At 35.6% G+C, this 14,633-nt stretch overlaps 1 non-coding gene across 1 annotated transcript; it reads right to left on the bottom strand.

Moving 5' to 3' along the window:
- Window positions 1–11,570: 11,570 nt before the first annotated feature.
- TRNAC-ACA (transfer RNA cysteine (anticodon ACA)) lies at window positions 11,571–11,642 on the bottom strand. Its single transcript has one exon. It is a non-coding gene; the product is annotated as a tRNA-Cys (tRNA).
- Window positions 11,643–14,633: the final 2,991 nt, after the last annotated feature.

Here is a 14,633-nt window from a genome sequence, read left to right as displayed (position 1 = left end):
TTTGCCAACAAAGGTCCATCTAGTTAAAGCTATGGTTTTTCTAGTAATCATGTATGGATGTGAGAGTTGGACTCTAAAGAAAGCTGAGCGCCGAAGAATTGATGCTTTTGAACTGTGGTATTGAAGAAGACTCTTGAGAGTCCCTTGGGCTGCAAGGAGATCCAACCAGTCAATTCTAAAGGAAATCAGTCCTGAATATTCACTGGAAGGACTGATGCTGAAGCTGAAACTCCAATACTTTGGCCACCTGATGTGAAGAACTGACTCTTTGGAAAAGACCCTGCTGCTGGGAAAGATTGAGGGTAGGAGGAGAAGGGGATGACAGAGGATAAGATGGTTGGATGGCATCACTGAGTCAATGGACATGAGTTTGAGTAAACTCTGGTAGTTGGTGATGAACAGGGAAGCCTGGTGTGTTGCACTCCATGGGGTCACAAAGAGTCGGACACGACTGAGTGACTGAACCGAACTGAACTGAACTGATGTCAGACTCTCTTCTAAATTGCTCTCCATTGATTCTAGCCATGCAGTGAACTAGATATTGTGACATTTTTCAGGTACATAAACTGAAACTCAAAGAAATTATACAACTTTATTAAATTCTAAAGATATCAAATCCCTATTTCATATCCCAGCTTTCTCTTCTAACTCCAGAGTACATATTCTTTCTACAATAATAGGCTATATTTTAACATATATGGTAGAATAGTTGAAGTCATAAATTTGTTGGAAAAAAAAAATATTCCTCTAAACTTCTAAGGCTACTTCTTATTCCTCCCAGGCCATTTGACAAATGATTTTATTTGAAAAGGCTGAGTTAATGGGACTTGGTTAACCTGTATAGTGCTTACTCATTTCATTTGAAGTTGCCACTTAATATGCATTCCCATTAGGAATAACAAGAAAGTTATCAAAATCGTAACACAGTTAAGCATAGAAGCTAACCATTTCACTCAGAACTTTGCCATGTTCCTTACGATTTAAGCAAATAAAGGAGAGTTCAGTTTATTAAGGCAAATGTGAGCCTGATAATAAGAAGCCTAATAATACAAATAAAACTCATGACAAACTCAATCCTAAATTTGTGGGAGCAGAGAGAAAGTATACAAGTTAATAAAAGTTATATATGTTATTAAAATAAGTTATAAAAATACTTCTGTCATCTCTTGAATTTTTACAATGTGGGATTACTGTGTAACAAATGTGAATAAAATATCCTTTTGAAAACACTCCTGAAAGATTTTTATTCTTTAGTCTGTATCGTTATGCTGTAGAGCAGGAAATAATGGGAAAAAAATATACTGCCTATTTAAATAAGTTTCTTTACATTTTAAATATGATAATATCATGAATGATGTTCTCTCTATTGTACTAGTCTGACTGAAACAAGGTCTTTTCATTTCCTGGCTTATTTCTAATAAAAAGTCAAAATAACAGCTTTTTAAAAAATTATTTTGTACATCAACAGAAAATTTCTGGCACAACTCTTACCCCTACCATAGATAGATTTTTTTTTTTTATGTTAAAGTGCTTTATGCATCCATATATTATATTTTTACAATAAAATATATTATTTATATATTCATATATTCAATAAGTATGAATTTAGTTCCTACTATTTGTTAGAAACTCATCTAAGTGCTGATGATTTATTGATTCATAAAATAAATCAAGGCTTAACACTTGAGGGATTCTCACTCTGGCTGGAGAAAAGAGAAAATAAATACACAAATGAATGTAGACGAAAGCATTGATAATTGCAATAAGAATAGAGACGATAGAAGTGATATTGTTACAGAAAGTGGCATGTCTTAGTTCACTTGAATTCTACACACACACACACACACACAAATATACACCATTACATAAATTGTCCCCTAAATGTTATGTCAAAATCCATGTAGAAGAGGTTTTGAAGAAGATGAAGAAAAAGTGTGAAGTCTCTGAGCTGGAAGCAAACTTGTGTGTTCAAGAGACAGAAAGCAGTCCAGTGTGGCTTGATCATAGTGAATGAGTGGATAAAAGAACTGAATTAAGTGATCAGAGAGGACTTTATAAAACATAGTAAAAAGATTTTAATTCATTGTATTTTAAAAAATAGGGTTTAAAGAGGATAGTGACATTATCAGTTTAATTTTATTGGCTTGAACTAAGTCGATAGAAGTGAAAATGGTAAAGTAGTAAAAAGAAATATACATTTTGGAGACAGAGGTTTCAGAATTTATTGATGGTTGACTATGAGGGTTAAAGACAGACAGAAATCAAGAATGACTCAAGTTTTTGGCCTTAGTATCTGTGTAAATTGTGGTTCAATTTACTGCAAACTAAAGAATCAATAGTCCTGTTATGGTCAGAATAATCCTGAGAGGGCTAACAGATGAGATGTCAAGTAAACAGTTGAATATAATGGGGAAGAAAGAAAATTCTGGGCTATGGAAATATACATTTGAGCCATTGGCATATAAATAGTACTTTAAGTAAGTGGACTGCGTAAGATCATTTTGGACTCTGTGGGAGAGGGAGGGGGCATGATTTGGGAGAATGGCATTGAAACATGTATAATATCATATAAGAAATGAATTGCCAGTCCAGGTTCGATGCAGGATACAGGAAGCTTGGGGCTGGTGCACTGGGATGACCCAGAGGGATGGTATGGGGAGGGAGGTGGGAGGGGGTTCAGGATTGGGAACATGTGTACATCCGTATGGATTCATGTTGATGTATGGCAAAACCAATACAATATTGTAAAGTAATTAGCCTCTAATTAAAATAAATAAATTTAATTTTTTAAAAAAGAAACAGTTAAAAAAAAAAAGAAAATTTTAAAAAGGAGGAGACTAAGTACATAGCTGTAGCGCTCTCCAACATTTAAACATCTGATAGGAAGACTTCTTCTCTGCCCCTAAAGGATTAACTGTTACAAGAAGTACCACCAAAGTATACATAGCTAGAAAACTGTATAAAGTATACAAAACAAATATTTTCAGGCATTGCAGAACAGATACTGTCAAATTGCAAGGATGTGATCCCCAAGAAAAGAGAAACCAATGACATGAACTCTAAAATTTCCCCAGCTTACCACCTCGAGGCAGTTTCCAGGCTCCTGAATAGGGAGGGTGACTCGAACAGAGCTCAGAAGTCCTGCTAACTTCAGGAGACAGAGATTGGATTTCAGGAAGATACATACACAACTAGGATTTATGCAGCAGAGTACTGGAGAGGAGAGTGCTTCAGAAAGAGGACTCTGGATGTCTTCAGAAGGGTCTTTTTGGGACCCTAGGTGAATGTCACGGGTTGTATGTGCATGAGGTGAAACTCCATGAGTTTGGGAAAAGAACTACCAGAATGTAGTAAGCCATAGATTCTTAGGGCTCACACTGGGCTGTCAATATTCATCTTGCTGGACTCCCTGTGGTCCAGGGATCAAGAGTCTATACTCCCAGAGCAGGGGACCTGGGTTCAATACCTGGTGAGAGAACTAGGATCCCACATGCTGCAACTAAGCATTCACATGCCACAACCAAGACTGAAGATCTCATATGCTACAACTAAGACCCAACACAGCCAAATACATAAATGAATATTTAAAAAAAAAAATACATTCATCTTCACACCAGCCAGCAGGGAAAACCATGCCATCCACAGACACTGAAAAGGCGTATAAGTAGCAGGTATCCTACCAAACTTTAAAAGATAATCTAAAAATGATTCAACTAATTACAAGTCACTTAATTATATGACAGGTAAAGTCCGATGTTCTTTAAAAGAGTAAGCAAAATCCAGCACAAAGCAACAAAAATATTATCAACGTTTGGCATTCTACCAAAAATTACCAGCCATGCAAGGAGGCAAGAGAATATAATACATAATCCAAACAAACTTGATCAATATAAATATATCCAGAAATGATAGAAATAATACAATTAAACCACAACACATCAGTATGAATGAAGTGCCATGTCAAGAAAATGGAGAATACTTGAATATAATAAGCAAGCAAATGAACAATGTACAAAGATTGAAAATTAATTTATAGAGAATAAAAATGCAGTATCTGAAATTTAAAATATCCCAATGGCATTAATGTTGGCTTAGACTCTAGAAGAAATATTAGTGAACTGCTGTAGAGTCATTCAAAATAAGGTACAAAAATAAAGGAAAACAGACTGAAAAACAAAATAAGAGGGTGCAGAAAATACGTCTGGGAAAATATAAAGTACTACAATTCACATAAAATTGAGATCTCAAACAATAGAAGCTTAACATTATTTGAGTAAATAATGGATACATTTTTCCCAAATGTAATGAAAAATAAACTCCCAAGTTCTATGAACTTCAATGAACTCTAAGAAAATACATTAAAAAAAAAAATCATGACAATGTTAATAATAAAATTTTTGATACACATGTGTCTATATGTCACAGAATAAGAGATATATTATTTACAATGGAATAAATAAAAGGCTCATAAATCTTTCAACTATTTTCATAAATGAGTAAATCAGAGGAAACTGGAGAGATATTTCTAATTCTTAAAAATGAAAATATAAACTTTCAAACTACGTTCTTAAAGAAAATGTCTTCCCAAATTGAAGGAACAAATTAAATTTTTTCAGAGACATAAGTTAAGATAATCAATTGCCAATAGATTTGATCTACAATAAAAGTTAAAAAGAAAGCTCAAAAAAGAGAAACAATTATGCTAAAAGGTAATGCAAAAATACAACCAAACAAAATGAAGATTACTAAAAATCGCAAACAAGTGAGTAAACATCAAAGGTATTATTTTCATTTTGAATTTCTATAAAATATAAGTGACCCTTTTAAACAAAAATTAGAAAAATGAATTGACTGTTTATAACAATAAGATGTGGTCAAAATTGAAGTATATATTTTTAAGATTTTAATAAGGGGCATCAGTTAGATTTTTATGTTATATTTAGACATAGGAAATTATAACTTTCTGCTCAAAAACATATTTTCCAATAGTACATAAATTAAATATGTATATTAGAAATGCATAATATAGAAGAAGGAAACTGCAAAAGATAACATAAAGGATGAACCAGTGAATGTAAAGAAGTAGGCATTCAGTACAAAATTTTAAAAAACTTAAAAATTAAGAAAAATGAATGATCATTTATGTCAAATGTTGCTGATTACGTTTTAACTGATTAAAAAAATAAAGGCTAATGAGGTGACAGGCATCTAAATACACATTGAAAAATAAAAAAAGATCCTACCTTCAAGGATATTTTATTTATTGTAATAATGAGTAAATAGTTTGAGTATCTGGAAGACTATAGAGAACTTATCTTTGTGCTTTAGCATGCTGCATACAATTGATGGGCTTCCCTGGTGACTCACTGGTAAAAATCTTGCCTGCCAATACAGAAGACACAGGTTTGATCTCTGGGTCTAGAAGATTCCCTGGAGAAAGAAATGACAACCCACTCCAGTATTCTTGTCTGAGAAATCCCATAGACAGAGGAGCCAAGCAGATTGCACTCCATGGGGTCTCAGAAGAGTCAGACACGACTTAGCAGCTGAACAACAACAATACAATTGGTAACTTGGAACTATTTTTGTGGAATGATGAGAATTAAAATCTGTTAGATTATATGGTAAATTAAGTTGGTTGAGGAAAAATATTCCAGATGTCTAAACACAGTTTTCTTCCTGTGTCTCTGATCAGAATTGCATCAAATGCCAATGAAAAGTCCAACATTTGTATGAGAATTGGAAATAGCAATTTGCTTGAGCAAAATAAGATTTATATGCTAGAACTGGTGGGAAACTTAGCCCTGCCCCCATTAGCATGAAGACACAGTAAAAACAAACATCTTTGAAGAAAAATTTTCTGTGACGAGAACAGAAGTAAACAACCGAAAAGTTAATGAAGTCAAGCAAGAGAGTGTTGTAGTTTCATTGATACTGTTGTTTGGTTTTGTCTTTTATAGATGATATTTAGGATTTTTTTTTCCTTAAATTTAGAATAAATTTAGATGCAGGAAAGTTTATAATGAGGGGAAAACACAATAGACTTTTGGAGAGGATAGAGTTTCTATAGCTCAAATGGAAGGTTTGTCTTAGCTAAAAGTACAGACAGAGGTCCTCTTGTTGCAAAAGGGAAGGAAGGGCTTGCACATGCAGACGTGAGTAGGAGAGCAGAATTGTTGTGATGACAAGAAGATATTTTAAGGTGATCATGACTACTTTCTCTGCAAATTAGAAGACAAATTCATGGGTTGGGCACTGAGACTTGGGGAGTACTGCTGCGGGTTTGAGTAAGGGGAGGAGGAGAAAAAGGGTGTCTTGAGAGGGGAAATAGAACTTGTCCTTGGGAAGCATAGGAGGTTGGTCTGTGAATGATGGTCTGAAGTCTTTGGCTATAAATGTGAGGTGAGATTCAAACAAATGCAGCAGATAGTTTTAAGCTGAAACGTGAGTTTTGTAGTTGAGAAAGGCAATGAAGTTGAGACTGATTGAAAGGGGTTGATTGTAATGCTGAGCTGTGGTGTGGATTCCAAGTCAGTATGTGATGACTGACAGAGTGATGACATTTTTAAAAACAACAAAAGAAAATTAGCAATAGATAATCAAATAACTGACTCAATTAGGTCAGGAAATTGATAGATTAGTATAACTAGAGTAGGTGGGCTACTGATGCTGGTATTCATAGTGTGATGCTTGAAATTAAAAGTTTGGAGTGTATCAAGCTCTGGTTCCAGAATATGATGATGGAAGTACATGATTGAGATTAGCTGTAAGGAAAAGATAATTCAACATGTGAAGTAACTGAGAAATAGAAGGTTGAAGGCATCACCTACATGAATTATTCTAATCATATCAAACCCAATGCTGTCTTCTCATAATACTTTTTTTTTAATTTAAAAGTAAATGAAAAACTGAAAGAAAATGTTTACAACCTATGTCACAGATATAGGGCTAATGCCTCTAATGTAAAAACACTTTTTAAAAGGAAGAGAAAGTAGTTCTTACTCTTGTTATTTTTTATTGTTTTGGAGGAAATACTGGAAAAAGACGTAGGCATAAGCTACCATTGTCTTGAGTCTGGAAGTCCCAAATTTGATTTCAAATTTCATCATCATATTGAGGCTTTGAGACAACGCAAATGCAGTTGTCTAACTCCATGCTACATAAACCAAAGTAAGTTAAATAATTTTAGCATCTTAAAGCACCTTAAAAACAAGTACAATTATATCAAGTAAAGCATAAATTGGCATATTATAGATCTACCTTCTGCTAATATATCATACTAGTTTTTGACTCAAGTATATTTTTCATGGCCTGCTATAAAAGTGATCTTTGATAGACAAAATATTTGATGTGAAACAGGCATTTGCCATACAAAATTTAGTATCCAAGTTAAAATACCTTCATGCTAATCACAATTACAGACCTACAAATCCAATAATATACACTTTCCCATAGGCTTCCACCAAGGGTAATACTACAAAAACTACAATATTGACAATTAAGGGCGACACACAGTCAAATTAATCCTTTTAAACCACTATTAAGCAAAGATAGAGAACATTGGACATGATTGTATGATTGTTAAGGTTGGCTTTTTGAGTATGTATTAAAAAGATTCCACTGAATAAATATGTGGAAATGTTAACCTAGATAATAATGCTTTAACAATTATTTTCCAGTTAAGGTAAGATTTTAAATTTGAAAGAGCTCATTATTTTAACAGCACCAACCCTCATTGAATTATGTCAGCAGTCATCAAACTAAAAAATGTAGTTGATTTTCAAGAAAATTATCTAATAAATCAAGATATTATTCACATTGTCAAATAAATTAAAAATCACAATGAAACTCTCTGAAAATCTGTGAGCCATAGTAAAGCACAGATTCCTTTCAACACTTGAGACTAGAGGCTGTATAAAGTCAAGGTTGCTGTAACCTATTCGATGCGTGATACTGGTTGCTTGGTGCTGGTGCACTGGGACGACCCAGAGGGATGGTATGGGGACGGAGGAGGAAGTGGGTTTCGGGATGGGGAACACGTGTATACCTGTGGCAGATTCATGTTGATGTATGGCAAAACCAATACAATATTGTAAAATAATTAACCTCCAATTAAAATAAATAAATGTATATTTTTTAAAAAAAGAAGGCAAAAAAAGAAAAAGAAAAGCCAGGCCAGATTATAAGTGAGAAAAATTTAGTAAAAGTTCACAGAAAAGAGGAGACTCCAAGATATGGAGCTTCCCTGGTAGCTCAGTGGTGAAGAATCTGCCTGAAATGCAGAAGACACGGGTTTGATCTGTGGGTCAGGAAGATCCCCCAGAGAAGGGAATGACAAACCACTCCAGTATTCTTGCCTGGAGAATCCCATGGACAAAAGACCCTGGGATTACAAAGAATCAGACACCACTGAGAATGCACTAACAGAGATACGGAGAGGGCAATGTCAGCCTTTGATTTGATAAGTGCTGGTAATGCAAGCAGAGAAGTGAGTGCGATTCTTTGGAAGTTCGAATTATGGTAACAATTTGGATATATTAAAATATGTCCAAAAATCTTTAAAGAAGCATGCCCATAAATTCAATTGTTATTAATTTCTAAAGAAATAATAAATATCCCCATGTTTTCAGGTTGGAAGAGTGTCTATCCCCAAGTATTTATAAATATTTAAATTATAGAAAGTATTCAAATATTCATCAGAAAAAAATCTAAAAGAACAAAATATCAATTATTATCTATATTTGGTAAGAATAGAGGAAATTTTCTTCTTTCACAGATCTGTTTGCCAGGTTTTATATCATAAATAAAAATAATTAAAAAAACATTTGCAGACCTTTAAAATATGAATGTAAATTCTAAGCTCTTTACATGTATTATAAGCTGATTTCAAGCAAATGTACAAATTAGATATTATTATTTGTTTATTTGTTTAAACGAGGAGTGTTATATACAAAGTTATTGAGGAAAATATGAGGAAATGATAGAGCAAGGATTTTTAATAAGCAAATCTGGCTATAGACCTTGGGCTCTTAAACCCTATGTCATAATGAATGTGCTACCTTTGCAACAGGAAAAAAACATAAAAATGACTGAAAAGTAGTAATACATTATTAGACTGGTAATTTGGAATAATTTCAATGTTACAAAACATGAACATAAAATAGGCTATTATTTAGAATATGGTTGTTACCCATAAACCTGATTTATGGGTAGGAATCATATTCAATAAAATGTAAAGTTAATAACTTAATTTTTCCATCTGATAGGATAGATCAATTTCAAATGAATTCAATTTCAAATGAATATAGGGTTTAAATGTTAATAGTTCACTGTTGTTTAAAAGAAAAATACATTAAAGTCTGCTTATCATCTAATGTAAAATGTACTAAGATGCATTTGAAAAATAATCTATACTACTTAAACAGATTTAACTATTTCTCATTTCTTCTTAAGGTAATATTTCAGTAGATTAACTATTATTAAGAAATCTAAATGCAGCGAAAAATTATGGTCCAGTAAGAGGAAGAACCTTTTGCTGAGAAAGCAGTACAGCATACCACCTCCACTGAAGCATAAACATTGTAGAATGACCTTAACGCCTACCTTATTTTTTATGTCTGCATCAAGCTGTGAAGTGTGCCTGCAATTAGGACAATGGAGTAAGGAGAAAATAATAAAAATGTATGAGGGCAGAATTTTTTCAGGGAATGAATAGGGATGATTGTCAGGTTTATAATATCTATATTTAACTTCAAATAATATATCTCCAGACATTTGGTGTACAGCCTTGCAAGAATATTTCCTATTTTCCCCTCCTATCCTGTGTAGAGTTGTCCAGTTGACTGTTTGGATGGTGTTTCCTCTGTGCAGGTGGGAGTCTAACCAAAAAATAGGGCAATCATCTGCAGATCCCTGGCGCTGTCTGCGCAGCTCCCTTTCTTTAGTGCTCCAGCCTGCAAGTCTCACCCCACCCTCAACCTCCCCTATTTCAGACCTCTACCTCCTCAGCTCAGACTGTGTGGATTTTCCTTCCCTACCACAGCCTGGAACTTGTCTTCAAGCAGTAAACTGGTGTAATCAAAGGGTCACCTCATGTGTTTCTTTTCTCTCTGGGATCACAGTCCTTTGCTGCCTATGGATCATGGTCAGAAAATAGATTTTTCGTAGATTTTTGTCCTTGAGGGCAGTTTCCATGGAAGTTCATTCTTGATGGGTAGAAACCTTTTGATTCCCTCTTCCACCATCTACTTTGCTGATCCTGCTGTTTCTGTGTTACATCATTGTGGGGCCACGGCTTCCCAAAGCTTCTAAGAGCAACCTCAGCAGTGCTTTGTAGCACAGCCTCTCTGGGATCTAGCCGGGGTGCCAAACAGTGTTCCTACAGTATTTAATATGGGAAAGTGTCCCTGTATTAGCAGTATCTCTGTTATCCTTTCACTTAACACTGTCAGAATCCTGTCTTATTTGTATTTATCTGACTCCTGTCATTACACATTGTAGGATAGGCTCTGCATCTCCTGGATATAGTCCCTTTCTTCTGTGTACAGGGCTTGTACTTCCATGAGTAGATGAGGCTGTGACCAAACCCTAGAGGGACCTCTCTAAAATATGAAGTTTATTAATTACAAAAAAAAATTTAGTAGTGTATTAGAGGTCTCAGAGGAGGGATTCATTCCAGAAGTAGGTGAGGTCTAAGAAAGCCTCACCAGAAAGGTGAATACTGAACTGGATCAATAGCTTGACGTTAACCAACATCAAGTTTGACGTTAGTCAACGTCAAAATAAAAAATACTGGTTTGTATCATGGATTTCAGTGCATGTATACTATACAAAAATCTTGAGCTAGTCTATCCTGACAGCAATCGATGTTGTCAGACTCAGCATGGTATTATGCAAAACATTGTCAAATGGGAGAATGAACATAATAAATGGCAGGAAATAGGGTTTCTGATAGATCTCTCAGCTCATCCTTAACCATCTTGACACTAGATTTCTTATATTTAAGACAATAGCTAATGGTGCAAATCCAATGTGTCAAAATGACCAAAATAAATTGAACTAATCTAGCATAAACACACCTGTGGTTGGTATGTAATTGATTTCCAATGATGTATTTTTATAACAACAAAATATATGTGCTTCTTGTAATAAGATTATATTCTATTCTGCCAGACTATTACATTAAATCTCACACCGGATAGAGCATCACTTAAAATGATTGCACGGCACTGGCCTGAAGATTTTCAAGTTTATGGGTGGCCCTGCATACCTGCACCTAAAAAACATAAAAAAAGTTTCTTTAAGCTTCAGTGGGCACCTTCATGAATAGGAATTACTATTCATGAATAATACAAATCTACAAATTCTTTGTCACTTAGCTATCATAACGGTGTGTTTTTTCCTTTGAAAAATCTCTTTTATGTCTTTAGAAGTGAAAATGAAAGTGAAATTGCTCAGTCGTATCTGACTCTTTGCAACCCCATGGACTGTAGCCTACCAGGCTCTTCCATCCAGGGGATTTTCCAGGCAAGAATACTGGAGTGGGTTGCCATTTCCTTCTCCAGGAGATCTTCCCAACCCAGGGATTGAACCCAGGTCTTCTGCATTGTAGGCAGACGCTTTACCATCTGAGCCACCAGGGAAGTCCTTTATGTCTTTTAGGTAACTTTAAATCTTAGATTGTTTTCAGATTCATAAGAATGGCAATGTCTTCTAATGACCCACGTGGTACGTCCAGTCTTACTTTATTTTTTTTTTTTTTGGCGGGGGGGGTGGGTCCAGGTGACATGTCTTGTAGGATCTTAGTTCCCCAACCAGGAATCAGACCTGGCCCTAAACAGTGAAAGTGTCTGAGTTTTAGGCATCGGACCTCCAGGAAATTCCCACTTCTACTGTATTCTTGACAAGTAGGTGTTCACCTAGATCCTACTGAATACTTCACTGCTTTCTGAGGGAGCCTAGTCCAAATATGTCCAGCGGAGATGATTAAAAGTTTCTATGTTCTACCCATGTCCAACACAGGTTCTGGACATTAGCGGGATGCTTGCAGCACAGACACACATTTCTCTCCCACGTAACAAGCTATCAGAAGAAAGATAGAATGATGTAATTAATACAGATTCTACACGCAGGAATGGGGGAGGTAGAAGACTAGCTTCCTTCCTCAGTAGTCTAGACTATAGTTGGCACAGCTAAAATAGGAGCATGTGATATTATTCAGATCCCTTAATGCTTTTCTCCAAGATATTTTTAAGTAACATGAATTGTATATGAATGGTGAGATTGTTCTAATATAGAATCATAGTGATGTTTTCACCATTGTATAAATTCATTAAAACTCTAACTGAACTGTAATTTAACTTGGGTGAATTTCATGGTATATAAATCAACCTCAAAACAATATTTTAAATAATAATATATGTACTAAAAGATACACAAAAAAAGTTTAGACATGTATTTGCTGATAGAGTCAGGGAATTCTGGCCAGAAGAGTAAAGGAAAAAACAAGGAAAAATGCCCAAGGAAAAGTAGAAGCAGAAGTAGGAGAATAGAATAGATTCTCCATAGAATATGAAGGACAGAGGTTTATCGAGGATATTGGAAGAAACATCCTGCTTTCAGCCTGGAACATAAGGAGAAACCCTTGGACCCAGCATCGATAGAAGTAAAACAAGCAGCACAAAGGTAATTAATTATCTCCTATTTTTATGTGGCAACATTGAGTAGCAGAATTAGTCTAAGTCTATTAAGATGGAGACACTTGAATTCCATGGGGAATGGAAGGGGCACTTTTCATTTATATTAAATCTGGAGTATTTGAAACCATCTGTAGGGAATATGGAGAAGGCAATGGCACCCCACTCCAGTACTCTTGCCTGGAAAATCCCATAGATGGAGGAGCCTGGTAGGCTGCAGTCCATGGGGTCGCTAAGAGTCGGACACGACTGAGCGACTTTACTTTCACTTTTCACTTTCATGCATTAGAGAAGGAAATGGCAACCCACCCCACTGTTCTTTCCTGGAGAATCCCAGGGACGGGGGAGCCTGGTGGGCTGCCGTCTATGGGGTTGCACAGAGTCAGACACGACTGAAGTGACTTAGCAGCAGCAGCAGCCAAGAAGGAAGAAGAGAATATCAAGATGTCAGTCTGGAAGGCATTGTGAGATTTCCCTTTTCCTTTTTGAGAGCAAGTGCATTTAAATGGAGATGGAGGTGTCTGCATCATGGTGGGAAATTGAGGAAGAATGACTTAATTACCTTTATGTCTGCTTGCTTCATGTGCAGTGAGATGACTGTTACTTCCTAGAACTGCCACAGCGGTTGTTGCTAGTCATTTAAGCTGTGTCAAGGCTCAAGCACCCGTGGACACTGTGGCTGGTCAGAGTCCTGCTGAGAGTCTGCTGGACCCTCCTAGAATATCCTCTTCTGGACTTGGCCTATTGCTTCCCCATGGACAAACCAGGATAAGGTCAGCAAAGAAACGAGTGTCTCAAATCCATCTCCATATAGCTCCAGGTTTTAATTATATCATCAGAAAGCTCCCTATCATCTCTCATCACTTTTTCCAGTGATATCATTAAAGAACAAGGAGAAGGAGGACGGAGAGGAGGAAGACAAATAACACATGCTAATGAGAAAATACTTTAAAAAGATTTGCAAATGTCACCAGCATTTTCCCCACCAGAGTACACGGCTTCCGTCCAAATTATATCTGGAAACTTTAGTATAATTAAACGGTTGAAAGCTGGGATTCTAGAGTCAAAAGTCAGTATGTAGGTCACAATACTCAGGACATAAGGTCCTTATAAATTGTGACTCAATTTCCTAATCTGTATTGTGGAATTATAATCCTCACCTCTTAAAGTTCTTATGAGTAAGAGAGATAATATTGATAAAAACATAAAAGTGAAATAATTAAAAAAATTATTTGGGTGTTCTCTATTATATAATAAATGCTATATTTCAGATATTTTCACTTACCTGATACCACAAAACAATATGAAAGCCAATGTTAATTCTATGTATTTGCTAGCTATGGCAAACGATCATCATGCTAATGGTAGTGGAAGGATTTGGTAATGCTGGGGAGGCTGTGGATCATGAGTTATAACTGATATGAGGATCCAGTCATATATACACAGCCTTGAGAGGGAGTGGTTCATAAGGATAAGAAGAAATAGAGCGCTTAAGGGCCTTGAGAGCCCTGCCTGTCTGGAGCACATGGGTTGAGTGTAAAATAGGCCCAAATTCCATCCCAGCTCTGATTACCTCTGTTAATCCCAATCCTCCAAACTGGAAAATTTATCTCTTCTTTATCATACAAATTAATCATTATTTAAGTAAATACACTTTACTTAAATATCCTTGTGTAGGCTATTTGTTTCATGCCATTTCCTCACTGGATTGAGAACACTGAATGATTAGGGAAAGAAAAGTTGTTCCTCTTGTACTTCAAGGCACTACCTTGTCTTCCTAAGGATATTTCCCTTTCTAGGCTTTTTCTACTGAAAAGAAAACCATCCTCACATTCTTCACCCTACTCAAGACCCAAACAAAGCCATAATATTCATGATCATGCTATTTAATTGCATCACCAAGCACATGCCTTGAAGCATCTTGTAACTGTTGGGATT

This window comes from Bos mutus, chromosome 11, assembly GCF_027580195.1.
Source record: "Bos mutus isolate GX-2022 chromosome 11, NWIPB_WYAK_1.1, whole genome shotgun sequence".
Taxonomy (NCBI): Eukaryota; Metazoa; Chordata; class Mammalia; order Artiodactyla; family Bovidae; genus Bos; species Bos mutus.
This window is presented reverse-complemented; position numbering and strand designations above follow the sequence as displayed.